Source organism: Macaca nemestrina, chromosome 6, assembly GCF_043159975.1.
Source record: "Macaca nemestrina isolate mMacNem1 chromosome 6, mMacNem.hap1, whole genome shotgun sequence".
Lineage (NCBI taxonomy): Eukaryota > Metazoa > Chordata > Mammalia > Primates > Cercopithecidae > Macaca > Macaca nemestrina.
In genome coordinates, this window is record NC_092130.1 from 84,393,438 (window position 1) to 84,414,680 (window position 21,243).

General features: G+C 39.0%; 1 protein-coding gene across 1 annotated transcript in view; it reads right to left on the minus strand.

Moving 5' to 3' along the window:
• Positions 1–21,243, minus strand: part of LNPE (leucyl and cystinyl aminopeptidase) — a 104,323-nt gene that overhangs the window by 82,573 nt on the left and 507 nt on the right. The window lies entirely within an intron of this gene.

Below are 21,243 nucleotides of genomic sequence, written 5' to 3' on the forward strand. Positions count from 1 at the left end.
ATTTCTTTCTCTTTTTCAGCTTCTACAAACTGCTTACATTCCTTAGCTTGGGCCCCCCTCCCATCATCAAAGCCACAACTGCAGGTTGAGTCTTTCTCACACTTTGCCTCTCTGATATTGACTCTTCTGCCTCACTTTCTCACTTTTAAAAACCTTATGACTACACTGGGCCCAACTACATAACCCAGGATTTATTTTAAGGTCAGCTGATTAACAACCGCAACTCTAACTGCAACCTAACTGCTCTTCATTACGTAACCTAAAATATTACCAAGGCTCCAGGGATTAGGAAATGAACATATTTGGAGACCATTATTCTGTCTACCATACAAAGGCTAGGAGAACTAAACTGATACTGGAGCCACTGTCCACAGATGGTGAAACAGAACTAAGGTCTGAACCCGAGCAGGGTGACTGCCAGCTAAAACAAAAATATCAACATTCTTCAGAGGATAAAAGGATCTACACAATATACCACCCATAATGTCCAGGATGCAAGCCACAAGTACTTGAAATACAAAGGACCAAGAAAATGTGAACAATTCTCAATGGAAAAGGCAATCACCAGATGATGGAAATATCGAATACTTTAAAGCTGTTATTATAATTATGCTCCACGAGGTAAAGAAGAACATAGTGAAATAAACAAGAAGGTAAAAATTCTCAGCAGAGAAATAGAAACTATAAAAAGTATCAAAATAAAATTTTAAAACAGACAACAAAAATTATTAAAAGAAAAATTTACTGAATGGCCTGAAGAGCAGAACGGTGATGACAAAGAAAAAAAAGTCAATGAACTTAAAGATTAACAGAAATGATTCAGTTGAAGAACACAGAGAAAAGAAAGATTGAGGAAAAAATAAACAGTGCCTCAGGGACGTGTAGGGCAATATAAAAAGGACTAAAACATATGCAGTTGGAGTCCCAGAATGACTGGAGAAAAACATTGAGGCAGAAAAATTATCCGAAGAAACAATCACCCCTAAACTTCACAAATATGGTAAAAGACATCAGTGTACCAATTCAAGAAGGAATAAACTCAAAGAAAACCAAACCAAAACACAAGATGTTGCAAACCAAAGGTAAAGAAATACTCAAAATCAGCTAGGAAAAAAACTCAACATATTACATACAGGGTAACAGTTCGCATTACCATGGATTACTTTGAGATGGAGTCTCACGCTGTCTCCCAGGCTGGAGTGAAGTGGCATACTTTCTGCTCACTGCAACCTCCGCCTCCAGGGCTCAAGCGATTCTCCTGCCTCATTCTCTGGAGTTGGTATGACTACACACGGGTGCCACCATACCTGGCTAATATGGTTGCCACCATGCCTGGCTAATATTTTGTATTTTTGGTAGAGACAGGGTTTCACCATGTTGACCAGGCTGGTACCATGGATTTCTTAATAAAAAAAAACTCTGGAAACTAGAAAATGATAGAGCAACATCTTTAGTGTTTTTATATAGAGGGAACTATTAGATATGTTTGTGTAATATATTTATGTGTATATCTTTGTGTAAGCATGTATCCAGAATATTTGAAGTATTCTTACCACTCACTAAGACGACAAATAATCCAATGTAAAGGAATGGGCAAAAGATTTGAACAGCCATTTCATAAAAGGTGAACTAATGTCCAAAAAATCCATTTCTCCTTCCCCCTACACAAAGATAACAAACATCAGTAGTCATTAGGGAAATGCAAATGAAAATAAACCCAAGGTAACCACATCTACTGGATTAGCTAAAATTAAAAAGATTATTATACTAAATTAATCAGCACTCTCATATACCACTGATGGAAATGTGAAATGGCACAACCAGTTTGAAAGATAGTTTAGCAGTTTCTTAAAAAGTTAAAAACTTATAGTACCAGATGACCCAGACAATCGACTTACAGGAATTTACCCCAGAGAAACAAAACTGAATGTGCATACAAAGAACTTACACTAGAGTGTTCATAGCAGCTTTATTTGTAATAGTCCCAAGCTGAAAACAAATGTCCATCAAATGGTGAATTAGTGAATAAACAAATTATGGCATATCTGTAGAGTAGAATATTATTCACCAATTTTTTTTCTTTTTCTTTTTTGAGACAAAGTCTCACAATGTTGCCTAGCCAGGCTGGAGTGCAGTGGCACAATCTCAGCTCACTGCAACCTCTGCCTCCTGGGTTCAAGTGATTCTCCTGCCTTAGCCTCCCAGATAGCTGGGACTACAGGTGCACATCACCACACCCAGCTAATTTTTGTTCTTTTAGTAGAGATAGGCTATCGCCATGTTAGCCAGGGCTATCGTCATGTTGGCCAGGCTGGTCTCGAACAACTGGCCTCAAGTGATCTGCCCACCTTGGCTTCCCAAAGTGCTGGCGTTACAGGCGTGAGCCGCCGTGTCCAGCCCTATTTACCAATTTTTAAAAAAGAAACTAGTATGCTGAGTCAAAGAAGTCAGGCCAAAAAAGAGCACTGTATGATTCCATTTACATAAAATTATATAAAATCTATATAATTCAATTTATACACAATTCTAGAAAATGTAAACTTACCTATAATACCAGAAAGCATATCAGTGGTTGCCAAAACATGGGCATGAAAAGAGGGATAGAAGGGTTATTTTTTGTTTTGCTTTAAGTTTCAAAAATATAATTGCAAGAATGAGGAATATGCAACACTTCAGCACTCTGATTTTACTTATACAAAGGTCAATTTGAGCAGCTTATTCATTTGAACAATTATTGCACATTCTCATATGCCAGATTCCAGATCTTTGCTCCACAAATTCTGTACACTCACACAAAGGAACCATACAAGGTCTTCTGTATAAAAGCATTTCTGACACTTAACTATAAACACCAGCAGAGTGAAGGGCTAAATTTCTATAACGTCAATAACTATTTCAAGGTATTTTGAATGAATGGGTTAGAATGGGTAGGTATATCATCTACTTTCATATTAATAGAATTCTAGCTCAGGCCAGCTGACCTTATAATTACATTTCAGGATGTACATGTTTACATCTGATCACAGATTACCATATGTCTTATTTTAGAAGGAAAGAAAAGGAAGACAGTTTTAGGGTTGTTATTGATAACTTAAACTTGGAACTTTATAGTCTCAATTATCTCTATTTTAGCATGCCATAACCCAATACTAATGTCTACAGAGAACCTTGAGACCACTGACAACGCTGCTGTGGACAGATTAATACAGAATATACACTAGCGACAATTTTATTTATTCTGCAATATACCTAGTAATCAAAGGCTTGGTGAACATTCCTTAACCTCAAGGATAAAAGCAAGCATAAACTGACGAACACCGGTTAGAACCTGCTATGGGTTCAGAATCCAAAATAACCTTTGCGTTATGCCACACAAACATTTCTTATATTAACCTCTATCAACACATCTGGAGTAAAAAACAAACCTTGAATTAGTTTACATAAACTAAGACATAGATTGGTTTGCTTCTTAGAAATTAATATTTTAATTGAAAAAGAAAATACCAAGATACAAATGGACAAGAGAAAACTTTCAGATGAAAAGCCAACATAACACATGAAAATCCTAGAAATGAGAGAACTACACATTTTTATATACAGCAACATATTATTTGGCCACATATTATGTTTCATATAAGGGAAGCCAACCTGCAAGAAGTGCATGTCCTTTTGTATGTCATTGTATTCTATGGGATAAACAGGACTTTAAACGGCCTCAGTGATGTCTCAGGTTTGTGAGAAATGTGGGGAGAAGGAGGGTGGAGGTAGCAATTAATAGTGGAAAAAGAATTAGTAACTCAGTTTTAAGCAAGTCTTAGGTGCTAATCAAACTCCTCTATTAAATTTGCTCTAAGAAAAGGACATGATAAAAGATCTCCAACCATTTTGTGATTAGATCTATCTGTCTACACCTTACTTTCACACTAACAATATGCTAATCAGGAATGCGAGGGTCAAGCTCTCTTTCCTAAAACCTGGTATGTGTGAACACCTAGATGAAAATCAGTGTGTAGCTTACCGGAAGTACCTTCCTTTCCCCACTGCCAGCCAAATGGAAATTACATTATAGCAAGCTAATTACAGATTAACCATCTGTTCCAGGTATAGTCAAACCCCACAGGCTAGTCCCAGGCTGACCTGGTTAGGCCCGGGGCAAAGCTTGAGAAAGCAGATCAACCCTAGTCATTCATGGCCCCGGAAAGCCCAGTAAAAGAAGACTGATTCTAGTCCTCTTAAAGGTCTAGATCATTCTATGGCAGGGCAGGTATGAAACAAAGAGTTCCGTATCATCTGGGATTCCTGGGTCCATAGATCAAGAAAAGCAGGAGAAAAAAAAAGTAAATGAACTTAGCCAAGTAGGCCTTTAATTCATTAAAACTAAGATTAGTCGGCCGGGCGTGGTGGCTCACACCTGTAATCCCAGCACTTTGGGAGGCCGAGGCGGGCGGGTCACGACGTCAGGAGACCGAGACCATCCTGGCTAACACGGTGAAACCCTGTCTCTACTAAAAAAAAAAAAAAAAAAAAAAAAAAAATGCAAACAATTAGCCGGGCATGGTAGCAGGCGCCTGTAGTCCCAGCAACTTGGGAGGCCGAGGCAGGAGAATGGTGTGAACCCAGGAGGTGGAGCTTGCAGTGAGCCGAGATTGCACCACTGCACTCCAGCCTGGGCAGCAGAGCAAGACTCCATCTCGGAAAAAAAAAAAAAAACTAAGATTAGTCTAATAAATCATGAAAGGGCTGAGAAATTAAATGATGTATCTCCATTATGTTTTTGTTGAGGGGCTGAGGTGTTGAGAAAGGGGCAGCTTGTTGAAAACACTTTGGATATAAACAAAAAATATAGGGATAAAAATCAATGGTTTTTAAAGGCAATAGTTTAAGAAAAATCTGTCTCTCTCTACTTTAGAATCATCTAGGGCTGAAATAAATGACGGTAGAATCCGCACACAACCAAGGCATCTGATAATGTGGCCAGGCACATTTGCCTGGCCAGAACATTCCCCTCCTGTGACCTAGATCTATCTTAAGAAACTTGCTGCCCAATTCCAACAGCTCCACTTTCTACCTTCTGTGGACTCCTAAACTATTCCTCTCTAGTTCCTGAAAAAGGCAAGATTAATGTTCTCAAGATGTAATATAGGTACACCTAGAAATCCCTGATACCCTTGCAGGAGGCCTTCAGAGTCAAAACGATTTTCATAATAATATGTTATTCGCCATTTTCACTCCACTTCTCTCATGAGTGTATAGTAGAGTTTTCCACAGGCTACATGACTTGTGCTATTACAACTGACTGAATGCAGAAGCAAATCTGAAAATCCAGTTGTATTCCTATTAAGCCAAACATCAAAAAGATTTGCAAAAATGAAAAATAATGCATCTCACTAATCCTTTTGTTTTGAAAAATAATAGTTCTATTTTATTAAAAATTTTATTTAATATGTAAAAGGTTTTTATTGTTATTAAATAAATTAATTTTTTAAAATGTTAATTTTTAAATATCTAGAGAAATACTCACACAAACAAAAGCTCTTAGGGGTCCCCGATAAAAAAATGTTTAAGAGTGTAAAAGAGATTCTAAAACCAAAATGTTTCAGAAGCATAACTCTGCCTTCAAAGATAAACTACTCCCAAACTCTCCAGACATCTTGATCCAAACATGAAAGTTTAGTATACTGTCTGAAAAAGCATATAGAGTAAATACACAAAGTAAATAAATACAGAAGGTCTGGATTGCTTCAGTGCAGGACAAAAATGGGACAAGGGGTTTTGTATCATCCTGAATTACTGTGTCCAGAAAAAAAAAAAAATTGAACTTAACTATATATGCTTCTTTTAACATCCTGAGGCAGGAATGTAAACTCCAGTAACTTATTCCTGTGGAAAAATAATTTTCTTTACCCTGAGGTTTACAGAAAGAAACTGTCTGAAGTTAAGACTCCTATGATACAGAGTTATATCCCCCACCCCACCCCCAACACTCTGCAAATTCATGTATTAAAGCACTAACCCCCAGCTGGGTGCCGGGTGCCAGGTGCCGTGACTCACACTTGTAATCTCAGCACTTTGGGAGGCCAAGGTGGGCGGATCACCAGGTCAAGAGATAGAGATCATCATACTCGCTAACACGGTGAAACCCCTGTCTCTACTAAAAATACAGAAAAAATTAGCCAGGCGTGGTGGTGGGCGCCTGTGGTCCCAGTTACTTGAGAGGCTGAGGCAGGAGAATGGCGTGAACCCGGGGGCGGGGGGGGGGGCTTGCAGTGAGCCGAGATCGCACCACTGCACTCCAGACTGGGCGACAGAGCGAGACACTGTCAAACAAACAAACAAACAAACAAAAAAGCACTGACCCCCAATGTGATTACATTTGAAGAGAGGGCTTTTAAGAAGGTAATTAAGGTTAAATTCGGTCATAAGGGTAGGGCCCTAATCCAATAGTATTGGTGTCCTTGGAAAAAGAGAAAGAAACAGCAAAGCTTGCTCTCTCCACATCTGCACAGAACAAAGACCATGTGAGGACACAGCAAGAAGGTAGCATTCTGCAAGTGAGAAAGAGCCCTCACCAGAAACTAACCACGGTGGTCCCTTGATCTTGGGCTAGTAGCCTCCAGAACTGTAAGTAAATAAATATCTGTTGTTGAAGCCACCCAGTCTGTATTACTTCATTCTAACAGCCAGAGCAGACTATTACACTGCCTATACTCTGTTCCCATATAATTACTCTATAAATATACTAAGGAGTAGGGAGAAATGGAGATTTTCTTAAGGGGGAAGGAAGTACTGAATCAACGTATTCACAGTACCACACACCATAATTTAAGTTGTATGGTCATTAATGAGTTATTTAGGTTTGTTTTCCTCAAAATGTCATTTGATTTTTAACCTTTGTGATTAACATCAGTACAGAAACATCTACTTTTTTCCCTCCTGGATAGTGTCAGGTCTAAAATTCATGCTTTCATACCTCAACTCATACTGCAAATAATTCATAAGACTAGTTATTAATATTTTGTTATGTCAACTAATAGAGAGTTGTGCCTTTCAGTGGCTTTGCCCATCTGACAACCATGACATAGCTTAACCTTTACTCTTCCCATAAGGCTACATGAAAGCTTATGTGTGACCCATTCATTGCCTTCTCACCAACTCTATGGTATATTAGGAAATTCCTTTTTAAAAGTTGAATTTAATTGGCTAGGGAATTGTTTTCGTGGCTCTCTAATGAAGGGCAAAGTGCCCCAATATAGGTCAGCCAGAAGTCCTTGCAGCACTGTAGCAAGAGAAATTGATTTAATTGCACCACTTAGGTCTCACTTAGGTCTCAAAGGCACAGCAGCTCTCTGGCTATGAAATAAGAAGATGAAAGGAGCAAGGAGGTAAATGTTGGGTCACTCTTTAATGTCGATTTTGAAAATGCTCAGAGTAAGAGACTCTCTCCCTCCACATCATCTTCCTTTCCCTCTAACACTGAGAGAGTTTCCTATTTAGCACTGTCTTCTCTGTACAAAGCATAGGATTTGAAATACTGCAAGTACTCAATAAATTCATTTCAGTGGAAAGGGAAGCTGAATGAAAACTAATGAGAATGTTCTAAAAAATGATTTGGAATTACTCTATTTGCTATGGAAAAGTTTATAGAAAAAGGAAAGGTGAAGGGGAGGATGGAGAAGGAAAGGAGGGGGGAGGGAAGGAGGACAGAAGGACAGACAGACTGACCTCTAATTTAAGAGTCCAAACAAAACTGTTAAGTCTTTGCTTTGGAGTTGTTTGAAGTAGTATTACTTTCAGATAATATTTATTAAGCATCTAATATGTGTGCAACAAAACACTATGTTAGATGCCAACCATCATAGCAAATATAAAAGAACTGTGTTTTTGTCTGCTATATGTAATTAATGTTTTTCAGATGAACAAATAGAACCTATTTGTATTAACAATGAGGTGCTGCATATTGCATTTTCTTGAAGCACCATGAAAGCAGACCTGAGCCAGAATTAAATTGGATGTAGGAATGTACAGTTCCTCTATTCTTTAGGCTAGTGGCTCCCAACCTTTTTGGCACCAGGGACTGGTTTTGTGGAAGGCAATTTTTCCACAGACGGGGCATGGGGGAGAGTGACAGAGGCAAGAGCATGAAGGGATGATGGTTTTGGGATGAAACTGTAACACCTCAGATCATCAGGCATTAGATTCTCATAAGGAGCATGCAACCTAGATCCCTCCCAAGTGCAGTTCACAATAGGGTTCGTGCTCCTATGGGAATCTAATGACACCCTGATCTGACAGGAGAGGTGCTCAGGCGGTAATGCTCACTTGCCCACTGCTTACCTCCTGCTGTGTAGCCCAGTTCCTAGCACTGGTCCTTGACATGGAAGTTGGGGACCCCTGCTTTAGGCAACACTTCCATGAAAGTGATGCAAATTCATAATTGTTAATAAATATGAAATGGAATGAATCCTCCTATAATCGCGTCAAGCCCTTAGTAAAGAATTAGGATCCAAGAAATACCATTAGTTCCCAGCTTTTCAAAATCTCACTATGGCTGGAATATGCCCAAACCACCATGTATCTTAGACCAATGCTAATTTCAAAAAGTTTTAACTTTTGAATGTAAATTTTAGGTTTTTAACTAAAGATATTAAGACATTCTGGTAATATCCTTAAGAATCAGAGAGCTAGTGAATAAAGAGCCAGGATTTGAATGTGGCTGTCTGAACTTTTCACTTCACTATTGCACTATATTATACAGTAGTCAACAAAATAAGATAGATTTATAGATAGATCTCCAAAATGGGGGAAAAAAAGAGTACAAAACCAAATGTGTCTGCAGTAAAAGGTGTGGGACTGGACCTATAATTCTCAAAGTCTGATGGTTTCTGGAGAGTATGCTAGTTTGTATGTTCATCTCAATAATCTTTTCAAGAAATAATTCCACAAGAATGTAAGCTCCTCAAAATCAGGGACCATGCTAAATTAACGTTTGTAAGTTTAAGAACAAAGCTTAGAACAAGGTAGCATACAATAAAGGAATATTTTAATGGATTTAATGTATTTATTTGGGAGGGCATCTTTTTGAAAATAGAATAGATTTTTTAAAAGATACATGGGCATAAGTCAAAAGCAAAACAAATAAAAATACTTATTAACTGAAGCAGTTTAAAACAGTATGCAAGAAGAAGCTGGGCTGGGCGTGGTGGCTCACGCCTGTAATCCCAACACTTTGGGAGGCTGAGAAGGGCGGATCACCTGAGGTCAGGAGTTCAAGACCAGCCAGGCCAACAGGGTGAAACCCCATCTCCACTAAAAATACAAAAATAAGCCAGGCACAGTGGTGCACACCTGTAATCCAAGCTACTCGGGAGGCTGAGGCAGGCGAATCACTGGAACCTGGGAGGCAGAGGTTGCAGTGAGCCGAGATCACGCCACTGCACTCCAGCCTGGGAGACAGAGCAAGACCCCATCTCAAAAAAAAAAAAAAGAGGAATCTGTATTAAAATGTTTACATTGTGCTCTTCCCGGATCCCCACGACCCCTTCCCCAATAAAAGAAGAATGAAGCATGGTGACCTGAAAAATGATTTATGCTTTGCTATGTTTTCTGCCTAGGTGATAAAAATAAGAGATGAAGAACAAATTACTAACATAATGTAAAAAGGAAAAAATTCAAAAAGAGAAAAATGGGAAAATAAGAAAAATTAAGTAGATTTGAATCGCATTATTCTCTGGTTTCAATAAAATAGAATTAAACCCAAATCACCCATCTCCCACGATTTTTTTTGTACATTATATTCTCTCTATATGTAATACTTCTGTATTTAGTTTTCTGGTTGCTATCTGCAGTGGAATATACAACTAAGATAAAATATTTACAATAATGTACAAAGTTCTAATAACAATCATGGAGTTCTACTGAACAATTAGGCATTCAAAAACGTTGTCAGTGCCACAGAGAGACAAACACATTGTCAATTCTACAGAGGAAGTCCTGTTGTTAAAAATCTGTCTAAAGGACATCTCAAAAGCATCAAAATACCAAGTACAACACGATATTCCATGAACTAAAAAACAGACAAATAGCACGGGAATAAATACTGAGAGCATTTGGTTGCTTTATCCTTACATTAATCATATGACCATGCTTAAAATTCATATAAAGATACGCTCTTTTAGTCACTTAAAAGCCAATAACTCTGTTGAGGGAAAAATCAAATTATTTTAGCTCCAATTTTCAATTTTCTTTTTCTTTTCCTACGTAAAATTATTTACATTTATATTTATACAAACTTGTCCCCCTAATCAAATTAACAAAAAATCTTTACCTTCCGAAGTATTTCTTAAATCTTTCCTCACAATATAGGTGTCCATCTTTAATAATGCTTAGGGCCCCTGTTAGATTTAGCAATCTAAAGTAATTTACATTGTCAGTGATGCCTAAATATGTATGTTCATTACTCTCTCAAGCAAATCTGTATAGCTGCAAATACCTTTATAAGATCTAAAGATAAAAACTTTACTTTTAAATTCCATCAATTGGATATACTATAGTCTTAAAAGAACATCTTAACCTATAATTCCTTATTTAAAATGAAAAATTACATTAGATATAATGAGTATCTGTGAGTTATTTAACAGAGAATGCATATCACTGAATGGGATCTGCAAGGGAAATTTATAAGAATTCTTCAATGTATACAGAAAACTTGTGAGTTAAAAAAAAAAAAAAAACTCTGTTGGTGAATACATTTATTTGCCAGATCTCAGAAGAATCTGAACAAAAAATTACTTTGCAGATAATTTTTTGTAACATTTTTCCATGTGACTTATTGGATTGATAAAACACCAGGTATATGACAGTCTTCAGTCTTTATAGTAAAAACTTTGTCATCAATTTACAACTGACTGAGGGCCAGTTTGCTTGTCATTAACCAACTTAAAAAAAATTAGTTATAGATTAGTCAAAAGGCTGGGATTGTAACTACATTTTTTCTACCAATAGTCATTGTCATTCGATAATGTACCAAGAAAAGATTCTATGCATAAATTCAAGTCTTAATCTCAATTTTATTTCTTGAATTGGTAATTAATTAAAACAGAACTATGTACCCAACTGCAATGAACAACTGGACTTGAACAAAGCTAGCCACACTTTAGTGAACATGTGCTTATTTCCATCTAATTCAACATGCTCTATTATCTAATCCCCAAGTCAGACTAGACCCTCTTTTCTATATTCAATTATTTTTCTGTGCACTTCCTACAACTGGAAAGTTACCAAGCCTCTCAGTATACTGTACTGACGCAGATGGAAGTGAGGCTGTTGCTTTAAAAAGCAATGCATTTCTTATTCCCACTAATACCCAATACTCTATTGCTCAGTTTGAGTTATCTTCATAATGTAGCTACCCAATCTAGACCCTAAGGCACTGAGCCTCCAGTTTAAAAAACAGAGAAACCACTAATAAGAGGGGGCCAGCCCAAACTCCTGCAGGTGATATTGATAAATGTGGACACACTAGTTCCTCTCACCAAGACTCAAATGTCATGGCAGCCTCCCTTACTTAATCATTGAGGCCCTTCCAACAATTATAGGACAAGCAGATGCCAGACATGTATTACATTCTTTCTATCTTCAAATCACATTACCAATACCAACTTAAAAAGATATTTTAAACATCTTCTTTTGATTGAGCTCTCCTCAAGATTGAGTTCTCCTCAATCATTCCCACTAAATTCTATACATTTTTCCTCTAAAGAGGATCTTGGAATGATTTTGTAAACCAAAAATAAAATTATAGGCCCCTAAACTGACTGAATTTACCCCTCCGAATGGCCAAGGGCATTCCAAAGTAAACATGAAAAACTAGCTCAGGCTATGTGGGAAGGAGGGGTCAGACACACCTCATTATACTCTCCTCCCTTTGGAATTCTGGCACAACTGACCAGCATTAATATTAAAACAGAGATCTGACAAAACAGACTCTTTGTAGCAATAAAATACCAAATTCTAAACTGACTCTAGTATAACATCACACAACATATAGCAGGCTCTGAAAGAAATAAATAAAATAAATATTTCTCTGAAAGAAAGAAAAGTATTTTACCCCAAAATACAGACCTATTTTTAGACCTATTTTGAAACGGCCCTGCAAAGCTGTCTCTTGTATGGAACATTCTATAGAAAAAGACCTTTCTGATCTCTTTTTTTGAGATAGGGTCTCACTCTCTTGCCCAGGCTGCAGTGCAGTGGCATGATCATAGCTCACTTCCTCTTTCCCCAGGCTCAAGTGATCCTTCCACCTCAGCCTCTCAAGCAGCTGGGACCACAGGTGCATACCATCACACCTGGCTAATTTTTTTTTTTTAATTTTTAATTTTTTTGTAGAGACGGGCTTTCACTATGTTGCCCAGGCTGGTCTTGAACTCCTGGCCTCAAGCAATCTTCCCGCCTTGGCCTCCCAAAGTGCTAGGATTACAGGTGTGAGCCACTGCACCACCCCAGGTCTTTTTCCGATCCAGGAGAGATTTAACTAACAGTCTGGCACCTTTTAGGTTCTGATAAGAGATAATAACCATCTGTTCTCTTAAATCCTGCTACCTGGCGGGTTCATCTCATAATAAGAACCCTGGTCTCCACAACTCCTTACCTTATTTTAACCCAGACACTCCTTTCTATGGATTCCAGGTATTTAGATAATAACTTAATTGTTTCAACCAATTGCCAATCAGAAAATCTTTGAATGTAGCCAGATGTGGTGACTCATGCCTGTAGTCCTAGCACTTTGGGAGGCTGAGGTGGGTGATGACTTGAGGCCAGGAGTTCGAGACCAGCCTGGGCAATATGGCGAAATCTCACCTCTACTGAAAAAACACAAAAATTAGCTGGGTGTAGTGGCAACATGCCTATAATCCCAGCTACTCAGGAGGCTGAGGCACAAGAATTGCTTGAACCTGGGAGGCGGAGTTTGCAGTGAGCTGAGATTGCACCATTGCACTCCAGCCTGGGTAACAGAATGAGCCTCTGTCTCAAAAAAAAAAAAAAAAAAAAAAAGGCAAAAATAAGAAAAAGAAAAAAGAAAATCTTTGAATCCACCTATGAACTGGAATAGAAGTCCCCGCTTTGAGTTGTCCTACCTTTCCAGACTGAACGAATGTACACTTTACATGTATTGACTGCTGTCTGCCTATAACTTCTGTCTCCCTAAAATGTATAAAATCAAGTTGTAACCCAACCATGTTGGGCACATATTGTCAGGACTTCTTGAGACTGTGCTTAGGGCCTTGGTCACACATTATTTGTCTCAGAATAAGCCTCTTTAAAGATTTTACAGTTTGACTCTTTGCATTAACAATGTAATGATGTTTCCTTGATGAATATACTAACAACTGTTTTAAATTTGACAAAATAAGTTTCAGCTGTGAGAAATACTATGGCTTAAGCCTCTTTCGCTACCAGAAATTTCCTCTATGGCACTGAATGACACCTGAGGCAGTTGTCTGGGAAACGCTCCCACGTAGTGCTGGTCATCACTTGCTGCAAGAGGAAAGGAGCACATCCAACCCATAGAGGCATCCTTTTCTCACTGCACTCCTCATTCTTCTGTTCCCTCAGTTGAAGAAGCCTTCCCCAGCAGAAACACCAGGAAGCCTTCTTTAACTTCCTTCACCCCAGATAATTGGCTGGAGAAGCCTCTGAGACCCACAATCTAGAGAAATTCAGACAACTGATTGAAGTTCTGTTTCACTGACTACATTTTTGAAATATGTGGAATGCCCAGGAGTACCTTCATTAAGCAATATGTACTAGAAGAAAAAGAATTTCAAAAAATCTCCTGTAATTGAACTTGATCCTGCATTGTTTTTTGAAACTCCCTTGGAAGCTTGAATTTTCTTTATTTGGTAAATGACCTGGTTTCCTCCTCATTTACATGTTATGGATGGAATTTTTAAAAAATTAATTGGTTCATTGTTATATCATAAGCACCAGTAGAAGAGTGAAGCAAAGCCAGGCTATAAAGAATAGTAGACTGGCCTCAGGGCCGCACTGGCTCACACCTATAGTCCCAGTACTTGGGGAGGTCAAGACAGGCGGATCGCTGGAGCCCAGGAGTTCAAGACCAGCCTGGCCAACATGGCGAAATTCCATCTCTACAAAAAATACAAAAATTAGCCAGGCATGGTGGTGTGCACCTGTGGTCCCAGTTACTCCGGAGGCTGAGGCAGGAGAATCGCTTGAGCCTGAGAAGTCAAGACTGCAGTGCTGTGACTGTGCCAAGGGGCAGCCAAGCAAGACCCTGTCCCCATCCTTCCCAAAAAATAGAATAAATGACTGCTACGATGGTAGTCCCAAAAGGTAGATAGCTCTCTATAGTTTTTCTTTCTTTTTCTTTAAACAACTGGTAATCATTTATTAAAATAGTTGACTTAAGCATCTGCAATGGTGACATCAACCTCAACTCCTGGCTCAATAATGATGGAAGTAATCTGCTTAACAATCTCAGAAAGACTGTGCAAGTCAATGAGTCACTCGTGGATTCTCATCTGGAAATAATACCATGTCTCAGAACCTTCATAAGAAGTTTTTCTTGTAATGATTCTCAAAGTCTTGGTAGGCATTCAAACTGGTCCTATCACTTTGAGATTCTTTTCCTTGGCTCCACTGATCAAGTCAGCACACACCTTCTCCAAGGATTTTATGTTGCTGCTCGTTAGAGTGATTCTTTTCTTGTTTGTAGAGTAATTCTTTTTTTGTTTGTTTGTTTGAGATGGAGTCTCGCTCTGTCACCAGGCTAGAGTGCAGTGGCATGATCTCGGTTCACTGCAACCTCCGCTTCCTGGGTCCAAGTGATTCTTGTGCGTCAGCCTCCTGAGTAGCTAGGATTACAAGCATGTGCCAACATACCCAGCTAATTTTTGTATTTTTAAAAGAGATGGGATTTTACCGTGTTGGCCAGGCTGGCCTCAAACTCTTGACCTCAGGTGATCCGCCTGCCTCAGCCTCCCAAAGTGCTGGGAGTACAGATGCGAGCCATCACACCGAGCTCGGTGATTCTAATTAGAGTGATTCTAATTTGGTGAATTGCCACCTCTGGCTTCATGGGCGTTTTTCTGTATCTCCTGACCAACCTGTTTTTTGGTGAGAGTGAGCGGTGGTGATCCAGGAACAAGAGCAGGCTTACCACAGCTCCACACCATGTGGTTTATCAAAGAGCTATATTTTTTCTTTAAATCTAAAACATTCAGGAAAGTGAACAGTCCCAACTTACAAGTGACTGAATTTTCTGACTATAAAAGAGAAAAGACAGTATGCTTAAATTTCTGGCAAATGTTTTCTATCTCCTGCCAAGGCTCCCAAATGCCAATCTTAACTCATTCGTCCCCTGAGCCCTCAATTCCATTAATCCAACCAGACCCACCTACCTGTCCCCTTCGAACCTAGACTCTGTCTTCAACCTCATACAACCGTGTCCAGAACTCCAACTGAAGCTCATTTCTGAACCAAAGACTTGCAAGGATCAAGGCATGACCATTTTTAAAATCTCTGCCTATCAGCTTCTTCCTTTACCCCCAATCTCCACATTTCTTTCATCTTCATCATTGATTCTCCTCTTCCAAATTTCCCTAAACATCTTTGTAAAATGCAAAGTCCTTCAGGTGCTGCTAGGACAATCACAAATGGATTACAACAATGGATGAGGTTACAAGGGAATCCTGTCCACCCTTCCATGGACACAGAGAACTTCTGATGTTCCATTTACTGTCCAGAAACACCAAGGCAATGAGCAACCCTCTCTACAATGGCCAGATGTAGATCTACGTCAAGATCTAGATATAAAAAGAACTGTACCACCACAAGGGCTCCAAAATGTCCCTCCATTCTCAATCCTGGTTTCTTGCAAACTTTCAGAAAAGTTGCTGAAATTTCTCTAGGGATTCAAACTAAAAAAGAAAGAAAGAAAGACAAGAAAGAAAGAAAGAAAAGACTACGTCTTTCTGGTTGCTCCAATTATATTATGGAAAGGCCTAGTAGTATCAGCTCAACTCCAGCCCCCTACAGTAGGGGGGACCAACTCCAAGGCCACAGACCAGTACCAGTCTGTGGCCTGTTAGGAACTGGGTCACAGCAGTAGTGAGCAGCAGGCAAAAAAGTGAAGCTTCATCTCTATTTACAGGCACTCCCCATCATTAGCATTACCACCTGAGCTTCACCTCCTGTCAGATCAGTAGTGGCATTAGATTCTCATAGGAGCATGAACCCTGTTGTGAACTGTGCATGTGAGGGATCTAGGTTGTGCGCTCCTTATGAGAATCTAATGCCTGATGATCTGTCACTGTCTCCCACCACCCCCAGATGGGACTGTCTAGTTGCAGGAAAACAAGCTCAGGGCTCCCACTGATTCTACATTATGGTGAGTTCTATAATTATTTCATTGTATATTACAATGCAATAATAATAGAAATAAAGTGCACAATAGTCATCGCAAAACCTTCTCCCCTTTAGAATATATCACAAACTAGAAAGTATATATCCCCTGGACCCTGGTCCATGGAAAAACTGTCTTCCATGAAACTAGTCCCTGGTCCCAAAAAGTTTGGGAACTACTGCCCTACAGTTTTCAAGACATGAGGTGACTAACTGACAAAACATAGCTGCACTGACCTCACCTCAACTGCCAAGAACCACAGGCCTCATCTAGGTCCATCCCAACGTCTGGGGTAATCTTGGCTAAACTCTTCCAAATCTCAATTTTCTAATGTTTTCATAGAGAGGATTAACACTGCTGTTTCCTAATAGGAGTATTACACTAAATTAGTAGACATGCAAACTTATGGAAACAGTTATGAACAGGTTTCTGTACATTTATTTCATAATTAGAATACTGTCTTAGACAAAACTTTATTGCTTTTTTATTTCTTCTGTGTTTCCATATTTTCATATTAGCATGACAACAAAACTAGGTTCTTCTATTTCTCTTTAGGTAAGCATCATCTGATGACAAGGTTGTGGGTTTTTTTTTTTTTTAATGTAACTGTGCCTAGCAGAAAATCTACTTGTAAGTGGGCATTCAAAAGATGACTGTATGACTAAATTACTGAGCAGAAAATTATCCCTTACTTATTTTCTATATAATTTCCTTATAACCAATCTCTCTGGTTATATATCTTTCAGGCTGAGTTATCAAGGATAACCTACAGATAAATTATAATCACTGGTTATAAGAGTTTCTAAAATATGCTGTTTTTATGCATATATCAAGACACTTTTTGGAAACTGGTAAATAATAGCAAAGAACTTTTCTACCACTGGTTCCCAGTTAAAAACTGGGCTGTTTCGGCTGGGCGTGGTGGCTCACGCCTGTAATCCCAGCACTTTGGGAGGCCGAGGTGGGCGGATCATGAGGTCAAAAGATCGAGACCATCCTGGCCAACATGGTGAAACCCCATCTCTACTAAAAATACAAAAATTAGCTGGGTGTGGTGGCGGATGCCTGTAGTCCCAGCTACTCGGGAGGCTGAGGCATAAGAATTGCTTGAAACGGGGAGGCAGAGGTTGCAGTGAGCCGAGATTGTGCCACTACACTCCAGCCTGGTGACAGAACGACACTCAGTTTCAAAAAAAACCTGGGCTGTTTCTAGCTATAGCTTTAACCATAGATTGTCAGAGATGCTAACACTTGATTCCTAATAGTCTTATTTCCCCCAAATAAAATAAAAAACTTAAGACAGAAAGATAAAAACAGGATTTAACTTATATTCCATCACACAGAGAAACCAGGAGCTCCTATTTCTTAAGGGTTTTCTTTCAATGTGGAAATTTTTCATAGAGCAAAAGAAAAATAAAAACAAAATGTGGTGTGCTCACATTTTTGAGAAGTGATGCTAAAAAGTTTTTTTTAAAAACACAAGCATATCTATAGAACAACTGTTATGTGTAAAATTAAAAGATGGAATCACAATTTTACAGTGTTACAACCCACAAATATCTCATTTGTTGCCCAGACTTCCCATTTCTGAAGTTGAAAAATACTTTCAATTGGATACCAATCTGAAAATGAAAACAAAAATAATTTTTTAAGTCTGTTAAGTCCTCCTTGTTTGGTTATGCGCCACACTGTGGTAACAAAAGTGATTCATAGGACCTATATTCATATGAAAAAAAACCAAACTAAATTATGTTTAAATTATGTTTTCATTCTGGGACCTCAAAATACCAAAATACCAACCTTTAGATGTACTTTAGAATATATCACAAACTAGAAAGTATATATACTTTCGGCTGGGCGCGGTGGCTCATGCCTGTAATCCCAGTACTTTGGGAGGCTAAGGTGAGCTGATCACTTGAGGTCAGGAGTTTAAGACCAGCCTGGCCAACATGGTGAAACCCCATTTCTACCAGAAATACAAAAATTAGCTGGGCATGGTGGCGGGTGCCTGTAATCCCAGCTATTCAGGAGGCTGAGGCAGGAGGATCACTTGAATCCGGGAGGCAGAGGTTAAAATGAGCTGAGATTGTGCCACTGCACTCCAGCCTGGGCAACAGAGTGAGACTGTGTCTCCAAAAAAAAAAAAAGAAAGAAAGAAAGTATATATACTTTCTAGTATATACTACATTTATAATCAGACCTCCTCAATCAGATTCTGAGGGTGAACCTTAGCATCTGCATTTCCTAAGATGAATTTAAGTTTTTCCAAAATATACCAACCCTGCATGCAAATAAGGACAAAAATCTGGATAAACATCAAAGAATTATTTAATCTAATATCCCTATCAAAAAAAAGTAGATAGTTGCCTTCGATTTTTTTTTTAAATATACAAATCACTATGAACTAACAGTTTTACCTCCACCTGCCTAACAAGACATAATCATTATTGCCAAAACAATCTTAAGTACTGGTCTAGCACATCTCTCATCATAAAAAAGCCACCAAAGATCCAAACCCAGACCGGATGTCCAGACTTCAGCATAATAGCAATCCCTCCCAAGGACAAAGCCAAAAATAGATCCTGAGCTAAATGGGAATTCCTAGCACTAAGATCCATCCTTATAAGCCCTTTCCGGGGATAGGCATTTTAAATGGTTTGCAGAAGTATGTTACCTGAACAGGTTAACATGGCATATTCATCAAATGAACAAATTATCAACAGGTAGAGAGCAGGGCCCAACAAAAATAGGTCATACCATGGCAACTTTGGACAGAAAACAGAGAAACTACAAAAAAACCGTACTGGAATAGATGAGTATTGAAGGCTAGAGTGACAAGATATAAACTAAATTCACTTCCTTTACAAATACATAGGTCAGTAGGTGGAACCAGTGACAAGATTTTTAACTAAAAGATATGTGGTCCAAAATTACTGAAACTGTTTTTTGTTAAGCTCACACACTTCTCTAGATATATAGGGATACATGAGAAAGTGTAAGTGAGAAAGAGTCCACTAAAATAGGATGAATGTGTAACAAAATCCAATACCAGGCTCGATAAATCTTGCAATCATAAATTCTATGGATAATGAAATACTCTGCATCATCACACCCAGACCAATGGGAGCATTATACATGCGTTACTTTTTGTACTCAGAAAGATGAAGTATATAACTGTCTACTGTACCATGTTATTTGAAAACACTAGAAAATTCTACAGCAATCCTTCAAAAGTTTTCAAATAAATACCCTGTCCATCTTAAACCTGAAAAGCACTTCAAATTGCTAACATTTAATTTCTTGTTGACTGTAGATATTGTCATTTCTGTTTTCCTTATAAAAGGATGCTAAATAAGGCTGCAAGAAGTGACTGCTACATTAACCAAAATTATGCACTGCCAAGCTGTCTCCAGCATCAACTCCGAAAGATAGGAAAGGATCAGAAATCCAATTTCCTACATGAAAGTTGAAGCATTGCTTCTTTTTTTGTTCTCTTCTGTGGGATTTTTCCATTGTCCTCCCAAATGTGACAGTTTGCAAATACCCACATCTAGAAGCATATTCTATGAGAGAAAAGACGCCAATTTTAAAACTTGAGAAAGTACTTTAATTCTGTAGGCAAAGGTTCATCAAATCAGCTAGCACTAATCTTGACCAAATGGGTGAGTCAGCCTTGTCACTGAGAATTTTTTTTTTTTTAATTTAGATGAAATTTCACATTTAAAAACATGGTAACTCCAAGCATTCTACCAAGAACAAAGAATAAGCATTGAAATAGTCACTTACAAGGACTTAACGACTTATATTAAACATATTTTACACTAAAGTACTAGATGGTCTCTCTAGTTCCTTTTAGCTCAAACCTTCCTTAATTCTTCGAGTAACTTCACCCGACTATTCTTTAAGTTTTAGTAATTACAAACAGAACCTGAATGAGAAAAAAAATTCAGAATTCAAGTTGTTATCAGTAAGCCTAATTAAACAGTACAGACAGAAAGATGGCAGTAGAATAAAGCATTCTATATTAAGAGAAGGGAGAATATAATCAGTAGTTCGCAGCCTCATGAATGAAGCACAGCATACAACAAAGTCTGGCTGGGATTTGGGTAACTAACGTACCTAAACAGGGACAGACTGAGGCCCCTATTAATGGGATACTCTACTTGAAGTAACCAACCATACTCAGGAAAACATGTCAACCAGAGAGTGAATCCTCTAATTTTAGTGGGTCGTCTCCCTTACTGGCAGTTTTCCTACTTTCTATCTTAAAAGGGAATCCACACACTCAACACCGCAAAATGGTAAGACATCTCATCTCACCCCTGTATCGTGGGTCTGGCACTTCTGGGTCGCACAAAAGCCATCGTTCTAACTAGTGTGGGATTTATGCCCCCCATTCAGTGAAGGGCTGTCTGTGGCTGTTTGCAGGGTGCAGGCTCCCTACGTTGACTCTCGCTTCCTGTCACACAGTGGTATCACCGTGACGGACCCTTGACATGAACAAGTCTTTGACTGAAAAACTGATGTGATCTGCAGCCAGTGAGGGGAAGCGTGGTGGCCCGGCGGAGTACCTCGGCAGGGTCAGCAGGGTGGCACTGCGGGAAGGCACCTCTGCGGCCCCGAGCGAGGTGAGCAAGCCTTTCCTGAAGTTTTCCTTCCTTCCACAACATTAACCTGCCAAGCCTCCCACCCCCACCCCGCCCTATTAGGAAAAGTCACGCCGGCAGCTCACTGAAGGGCAGGGGGACAGCTCCTGGCGCCCCACAAAAGTTGGGCTCGGCGGCTGCCACAGCTTAAAGCTCCTGCAGGACAGTCGG